The sequence below is a fragment of the Globicephala melas genome, chromosome 4 (assembly GCF_963455315.2).
Source record: "Globicephala melas chromosome 4, mGloMel1.2, whole genome shotgun sequence".
Classification (NCBI taxonomy): domain Eukaryota; kingdom Metazoa; phylum Chordata; class Mammalia; order Artiodactyla; family Delphinidae; genus Globicephala; species Globicephala melas.
Window position 1 is genome coordinate 61,599,077 of NC_083317.1, and position 8,259 is coordinate 61,607,335.

Genomic DNA, 8,259 nt, shown 5'->3' on the forward strand with positions numbered 1-8,259 from the left:
TTTTTTACCTTCCATACATTGTCTGTTGTCATGGAAACAGCTTCTGCTAAGCTGCCTATGAAAATAATTTAATGATTGGTGACCCTTCTAGCTAAATGTTAGCTAATGAATATTAAAACTGTGGGCTTTTGGAGCTTCCCTGGTGGCGCAGTGGTTGAGAGTCCGCCTGCCGTTGCAGGGAACGTGGGTTCGTGCCCCGGTCCGCGAGGATCCCACTATACCGCGGAGCGGCTGGGCCCGTGAGCCATGGCCGCTGAGCCTGCGCGTCCAGAGCCTGTGCTCCGCAACGGGAGAGGCCTCAACAGTGAGAGGCCCGCGTACCGCAAAAAAACTGTGGGCTTTCTTTATTTCAAAAAAACTCACTTTTTTTCCCTAGGGGATTAAAACTCATGCCTGCCTATCATGTAGGAAAAGGCTGCATCCATACTCACCATCTCTTTCAGTCACATATTTACTTGTATATAACTGCAATTTTGTGCTTCCTTCCTAGAAAGAAATTCACAGCCATAAGGAATGAGGGCAAGATTATAGCTATGAGAATGATGAGTCATTAAATGTTCTTGGAGAATTTTATTAAAGTGGCAAGGACATTTTAAATGTACACTTTCTAGCAGATTGGTTACCTGGTTTTTTTTTTTACAGGTGTGCGTCCTTGTTGGTAAATACAGCATATTTAGTGTCACAGATGGTACCTTACTAAGTACATCTTTGATGAAGCGAGATGCCTCCATACAAAGAAAAATGTTGCCAATTAACATTGCCTTGTATATAATCAGGCTATGAAAGCACACGGGAGTGTCATTAGAACCTTAAAATAATTTTATTGTTTAATTACCCAAATAATACTCTTTCATTGTAGAAAGGTAGAAAATATAAATTTAAAAAAGAAGTTAAAAATAATCTACAGTTTACCACCCAGAACTGAGCATCTAACCATTTAGAGATACATCTTCATATTGACTGTCTGTGTGCTTATCTGCCTTCCTCCTTTCCCATATATTATCCACTTATCTATTAAGCTATATTCTTATGTGTATATAGATACATATTTAAAGCTAAAGTAGGCTCATGCTGTACATATAATTTTGTAAACTGCTTTCCACACTGCAGACATTTTCATTTAGACTGTTAAATAAGAGAAGACCTTGTGGTTTCCACGTCTGCTTTCCAGTGCCTTAGTGAAGCCTGAGGTAAAAGGAAAAGTGTGCAATTCTGTATACACTTATTAAAATATCATTCTGTATTTTGAACCAAATGGGAAGTTTAATAAAAGCTCTACAATAAAAAACATAACTATATAGAAAGCTCCACATTGCCCGATCAGTTGGCACACCATCGTCAGCCCTCACAAACCCGCCTGCTGGTGGACATGGGCCGTGTAGCCTGGCCAGGGAGCTGAGGGTTGATGGGGAAGGAATGGTGCCATTGTGCAATAATATAGGGTCATGAAACAAACAAAATTTTTTATTTGAAATTTTAATATTCTGTTTATCATAGATATTTTTACATTAATTTTGATTTTTAAAATATTGCATTAAATATTATTTATCTTGATCACTCATTTTTTGATATACCTCACTACCCTCACCCTAACCCTGGCCCTGCTGCTCCCAAAGGAAATGCTAGAATCGTGTTCTCTAGATAAACATTTTCTAATGATGGTTGGGCAGCTGTGATTATGTGAGGTCTTGGTGATACCCAGGGACTGTAAGGCTTGAGAGTGGGTTGGCCTATCAGGACCTGAGAATTAAATGTCTAATATTCCCAAAAGTTTCCTTGCTTTTGACAGATATAGACACCATGGAGTAGTTCCAAGTTGGTCAGGGCTGGGACGAACTGAAGAATTCATGACCTGGGCTTCCCTGGTGGCACAGTGGTTGAGAATCCGCCCGCCAAAGCAGGGGACAGGGGTTCGATTCCTGGTCCGGGAAGATCCCACATGCCACGGAGCAACTAAGCCTGTGCACCACAACTACTGAGCCTGCGCTCCAGAGCCCGTGAGCCACAACTACTGAAACCCCTGCGCCTAGAACCCATGCTCCGCAACAAGAAGCCACCGCAATGAGAAGCCTGTGCACCGCAATGAAGAGTAGCCCCCGCTCCCTTCAACTAGAGAAAGCCCACACGCAGCAACAAAGACCCAACACAGCCAAAAATAAAATAAATAAATGTAAAGAATTCATGACCTACCTTAACATTCTGAAAATAAATCAAAAATAAACAAGAATCATCTAGGGCTGCCAAACCAAACCACCAGTTTGCGATGCCTGGTGGGCTTTCACCACCCGTCCCAGCTGTGTTTATCTCTATGCTGGGGAGAGCACGGTTATAAAGCAAGACTCAGTCAGTTCAAAACTCATGTTCATGAAGGGCTCATTGATTGTACACCATTGGTACAAATTTATTTTTAAACTCTAGATAAGAAGATGATGGATATTTCATTTTATGCAGTGAAGTAAAAAGAAGGTATCTCTCTCCCCTGGAATTTTTTTTTAAGCCTGGAGGGAAGAATTATACTTTTTAAAAATTCCCCACCATATTAGGGAAAGAATGATGCAGAGTCTTTTTTCTTTTTTCTACCCTCATGGTCCTTCCCCCTTCTTCCTTTAGTAAGTAGAATAGGGTAGCGCCTAGAAGCCCAGGAGTGTTAATTAAGCAAGGGGGGATAGGCAGTGGCAGGGTGAGGAAAGCAGCACCTGGGTCTCAGCTCTTACAGCAGCAAGAGACAGGGAAGGCTCTAAGTATCGCTTCCACCCAGGAGGGAAGGCAGCCTCTGCCTTAGCAATGGGGTCACCAACAGTGCTCTGCAGTGCTGCCCTCGCCGAATTTCTAAGCTCCTGCCAGCCTGGACCTAGGAATCCTGCCTTACCATCTCTGATGTAGCCCACCCTGTCTGCATAAACGATTCCTGCCAGACTGCAAACTGCTTAGGTGTAGAATTTTCGTCCTACTTAGTCTTATACTTTGGTTACCCAAGTGTCTGAAAATAGCAGGCAGATACGAAATAAATGCTTCAAGAATGCACGAATGGACGAATGAATAAATGAATACAAGGGCTTTGATTCTTGCCTGTCACTCTCTAACTCTTTTCTCCTTCCTTCAGTTTTGCAAACTTCCCATGGGAGTTCCAAGGTACAACTCAGGCCCCTTGTCCGAGAAGAGAGAGAAGCATTTGCCTGAGAACCTAGCTCTCTCATGTGTCTACCCAATGATGAACTTGGGGTAACAATGGCTACATGACTCTCTCAAGTCTTGATTCAGTCACTCAATGGTGGCTGAGAGATTCCATCCGCTGCAGCCTCCTCATTGTCCCTGCTTGCTCCACTCCTGACATTGTATCTTGGTCCTCCATTGCCACTTCTGCCCCTTCTATTCCTTCTGCTTGAATGCTCTTCCCTAGAGATCCACGTGTTTCTTTCAAGTCGTTTCTGAAACATCATCTTCTCATCAGAGCCTCCCAAGAGCGGCTTGCTCAATATTTTCTATCACTCTTTCCTCTGAAAGTATTTCAAGTAGAGATAAGTCTTATCTACATTAAAATACTGTATCCTTTACTCAATTGCTTTATTCACCTATCTTCCATCACTAGATCACTAGACTATAAGCTTCATGAAATTAAGAACTTTCTCTCTTTTGTTTCTGTTTCCAGCTCTTAAGACACTGCCTGGCATTTAGTAGCATCTCAGTAAATGGAAATGAATGACTCTCTCTCAAAACTGTAATCACAAATTTTACTTTAAGTGTTTTATTTAAATTTGGCACATGCTTTTTGACCTTATCACTTTTAAAACAATAGAGTTATCCATAGGGCAGTGTCTCATAACATTACTTAGCAGTGGACATCTGTTGTTCTTGCCCACCTGACATCCTTTCCATTCCTCTGACAATAGACTACCTCTTTCTTACGTTGAATCTATGCTGTTTAGTTTTAATGGAGCTGACTCAGAGTCTTTTCCTCTCCTCCTCAACATAGGATAGATATAAGAACCAAGCCTGGCCAATCAGACCTTACATCTCCTGGACACAGTGATTGGATTAAGCCAGTCCTCCCATGGAATTTTCTGCCAGAGATAGCAGGAAAAAAACTTTTTTCCTGGTAGCATTTCTAGACAAGTGAATGCATTTCACAGACGATGACTGTTTTCTCACCACATGGAAAGAGGCTACCCCCAAAATGGAAAGAGACACAGTCCTGGTAACATTGTTTGGTCGCCTAGTTCTAACAATGCCTGAAGCAAGTACTATTCTTGGACTTTTCAGTTATGTGTGTTAATTCCCGTTTTTGCTTGAGCTAGTTTGAATGGTGCTTCTGCCATGTACAATGTAAAAGATTCCTGATACATCAGTCCCTCCTTCTTGCCCCAGCTCCAGTAACCTTCCACCCAGTTGGTCCTGGTTCCTTGGCCCCTGGACATTTTCACAATATCTGTGGCATAAGCATGGTGATTTTCTGTCCAAAGTATATAGTATATCCTCATTCTTCCCTCACATGTTGGTTTGATACTTTCAAGATTTAACTAACAAACTGAAAATGCTGAGAGACAATACCATTATGGCTACTGAGGAGAAAAACATGGTAGCCAAGGTTGGAAGTGAGTTTCAGGGATGGCAATGACACTTTCCCCACCCCCAAACTCGGAGTGAAAGTCATAAAGCATGTTGTATGTTTAGAAGAGTGGGATATTGGATGCGATCTAATTTTGAAATCATAGGTATCACCTTTAAGTATCAAACCTTATTTTACAACAGAACAGCATATGGTATGAAAGTAATTATACATCTTAATGAACATGGATCCTTTCCTATTAGCAAATTATGTTGAACAAATATTTTTAAATATTTACTCTGGGTATGTTACTGTTATGCTGCAATAGAGTAGGTGTTTAATAACATAAAAAATAGTATAATTTTTTGCCAGATTAGAAAGATACTATATATATATATTTATACATGATATACACACATATATGTAAATGAGTATATATGCATGTATACATACATACATATTTAATATGTGTATGGTGTGTGTGTGTATATATATATATAAGTGTATATAATAATTTGATAAGGTGTAGAAAGTGAGATAAGAAATAAAAAATTGAAAACAAAAATAAAAACTAAAACACTGGAGCCTCACCTTAACAGCTGTAATAAAACCAGTTGTCACTAGTATCTATCCTGGATTTTTTCTAAAGGAATCAGGATATAGGAAGAACTCATTTAACCAGGGTATCACTTAAAATAGGGATGATTACCGAGCACCCCAGGCCTGCTCTGGAAAGGGGCTTTATCGTATTCCTGAACAGGCAAAGTCACGATGTTTTGCCTCTCCTCTTTGCTGGCCTTTTCTCCAAATAGTCTTTGTGATGCATAAATTGGTGCTATTGTGTCATGTTGTATATTATTAAGTTCAAATCCTTACCTGCTACTTTAAAGCCATTACCAGGGCAACTCAGATGGACTCACTTCTCCTAGTTATACATGCTCAGTCTCTGTTTTCTGACTACTCCACAGGAGCCTAGAAGCTGCTACAGTTTCAGGACATCAATTGATTCCACAGAAATGTATTAAACCCTTGCACTGCCCTAAACACAGGAGATAGCGCAAGAAATAAGACGTGCTCCATACAGTTAAAGGATGCTGACCTGAAACAAGGGCAGGGCAGGGTTGTGAGGGCTGCTCTAGGGGAATAAACAGTTCTGTGAGAACCAGGTAGATGTGTACCTAAACTGTGCAGAGAATAATAAAGACTTCCTGGAGGACAGGAAGAAGTCAGAAATGCTTAGTCTTAAGTAATGAAGAAGACTGTTGGGTGAAGAAGTTGGAGAGAGATATTCCAGCCAGAGAGACCACCCTTAGATTTAAAGACACAAAACAACTTGATAGAATTGGACATGGCAAGAGGTCTGTATGTCTGGATATTAGATTATAAGGGGATATGTGGTTTTGTATACAGATGAGGCTGGAAAAAAGTGCTGGAATTATTTGTAAATTGTTTAGAAAACTAAGGAGTTTTGATTTTATTGTAAAAATAGTTGGTATATAGGGACTCAACTACTAGAAGCCATCTGGGATAGAATTCAAGGGGTTTGTAAACTTAGGTGGAAAATAAAATACATCTTTATTTTTACTAATTATTATGTAAAATAATAATTATTATAGTGTTTCCTTCTGTCTTTGTCTTCTTGGGCTGCTAAAACAAAATACATAGACTGAATGGCTTAAACAACAGACATTTACTTCTCACGGATTTGGAGGTTGGGAAATCCAAGATCAAGGTGATAGCAGATTTGATTCTTGATGTGGACCCTCTTCCTGGCTTACAGATTGCCACCTTCTTGCAGTATCTTCACATGGCAGAGAGAGAAAGAGCTCTGGTGTCTTTCTCATCCTACAAGGGCACTAATCCCATCATGGGGGCTCCACCCTCAAGACCTCATCCAAATCTATTTACCTCCCCAAAGCCTCACATTTGATACTGTAATGTTGAGAGTTAGGGCTTTAGTCTACGAATTTTTGGGGGGGAAAGAAACATTGAGTCATAACACCTTCAATTATTAATGTAACTAACAAAATATAGTGGTACTGAAACAGAGCAGGACCCTATGGTCCTCCCCCACCACCCCCATGTCCTCAACCTGCCTTTTGTCTGTGGAAAAAATTTAGCCAAAGAATAAGTTTAATTGGACAAGTGAGAAAATGCAGAAACAAAGGAAAACAGTCAAAGGAGACCAAATAATAGTAGTTTAGTCATTAAGCATAGTCAAGGACCTTTAGTTCCTCCTTAAGGGCTATAGATAATATTCTGAGCCATATCCCATGAGCTGTCTTATAGATACTGAAACCCCCCACCAAGTGGAAGAAGTTAACTACATGATGACCAGGCTGGAGCCATGACATAAGCTGCCACAGTTCCAAGAATTGGCCTCAAAGAAGTGGAAACAAACCTGCCCTGGAACTGAAGATTAACTGTACCTAAAACAATCAAGATGATGCAGGTCAGACCACTGATGACCAATTTCAAGATGACTGTCAGAGCTGACTGTATTATTTCTGCATGTAGCCCCCTCCCTCTGTCTATAAAAGCTCTTGCCCCCTGACTGATGGGAGGGGAGTCGGCCTTTGGGCAGGCGTCCGCCCTCCCCCCCATTTGCCGGCATCCAAAATAAAGCAAACTTTCCTTTCCACCAACCTGGCCTCTTTAGTGGCTTTTGAGCTGTGAGCAGCCAGATCCCACTTTTGGTTGCAGTACTAGCAATACCTGTGACCCTGTTATCAGAAGAAATTAGGTATTTTTATATCATATTACAGTTGTTACAGATACCTTAAAATGTTTATGCTAATCTCATCTTCAAAATTTTGGTGATGAGATCTACTGCTATATCATGTTATTAACAAAGAAGCACATTGATAACTGTATCACAAATTTTTGAAACAATTCGGTAACTTATTTCACAATAATTTGTGCTGTAATTGTATGCATACTATTTGATTATTTTCAGGCAATAGTCTGAGAAGGAGAATAATGAGTGCTGATTCTTGGTCAGCTGCCAAAGGACCTATGGAACAAAAAAGGTTAAGAACTTTATATTAGAGATATTTTAGAGACTAGATTTGTGGTTTAAAAAGAAAACTAAGGGTAACCTGGGACAAAGTGGGAGAGTGGCATGGACATATATACACTACCAAACATAAAATAGATAGCTAGTGGGAAATAACCGCATAGCACAGGGAGATCAGCTTGGTGGTTTGTGACCACCTAGATGGGTGGGAGGGAGGGAGACGCAAGAGGGAAGAGATAGAGTTGAAGGCGGAAGATGGCGGAAGAGTAAGACGCGGAGATCACCTTCCTCCCCACAGACACACCAGAAATACATCTACACGTGGAACAACTCCTACAGAACACCTACTGAAGGCTGGCAGAAGACCTCAGACCTCCCAAAAGGCAAGAAACTCCCCACATACCTGGGTAGGGCAAAAGAAAAAAAGAAAAAACAGAGACAAAAGAATAGGGACGGCACCTGCACCAGTGGGAGGGAGCTGTGAAGGAGGAAAAGTTTCCACACACTAGGAAGCCCCTTCGCGGGCGGAGACTGCGGGAGGCGGAGCGGGGAGCTTCGAAGCCGCGGAGGAGTGCACAGCAACGGGTGCGGAGTGCAAAGCGGGGAGATTCCCGCACAGAGGATCGGTGCCGACCGGCACTCACCAGCCCGAGAGGCTTGTCTGCTCACCCGCCGGGGCGGGCGGGGCTGCAAGCTG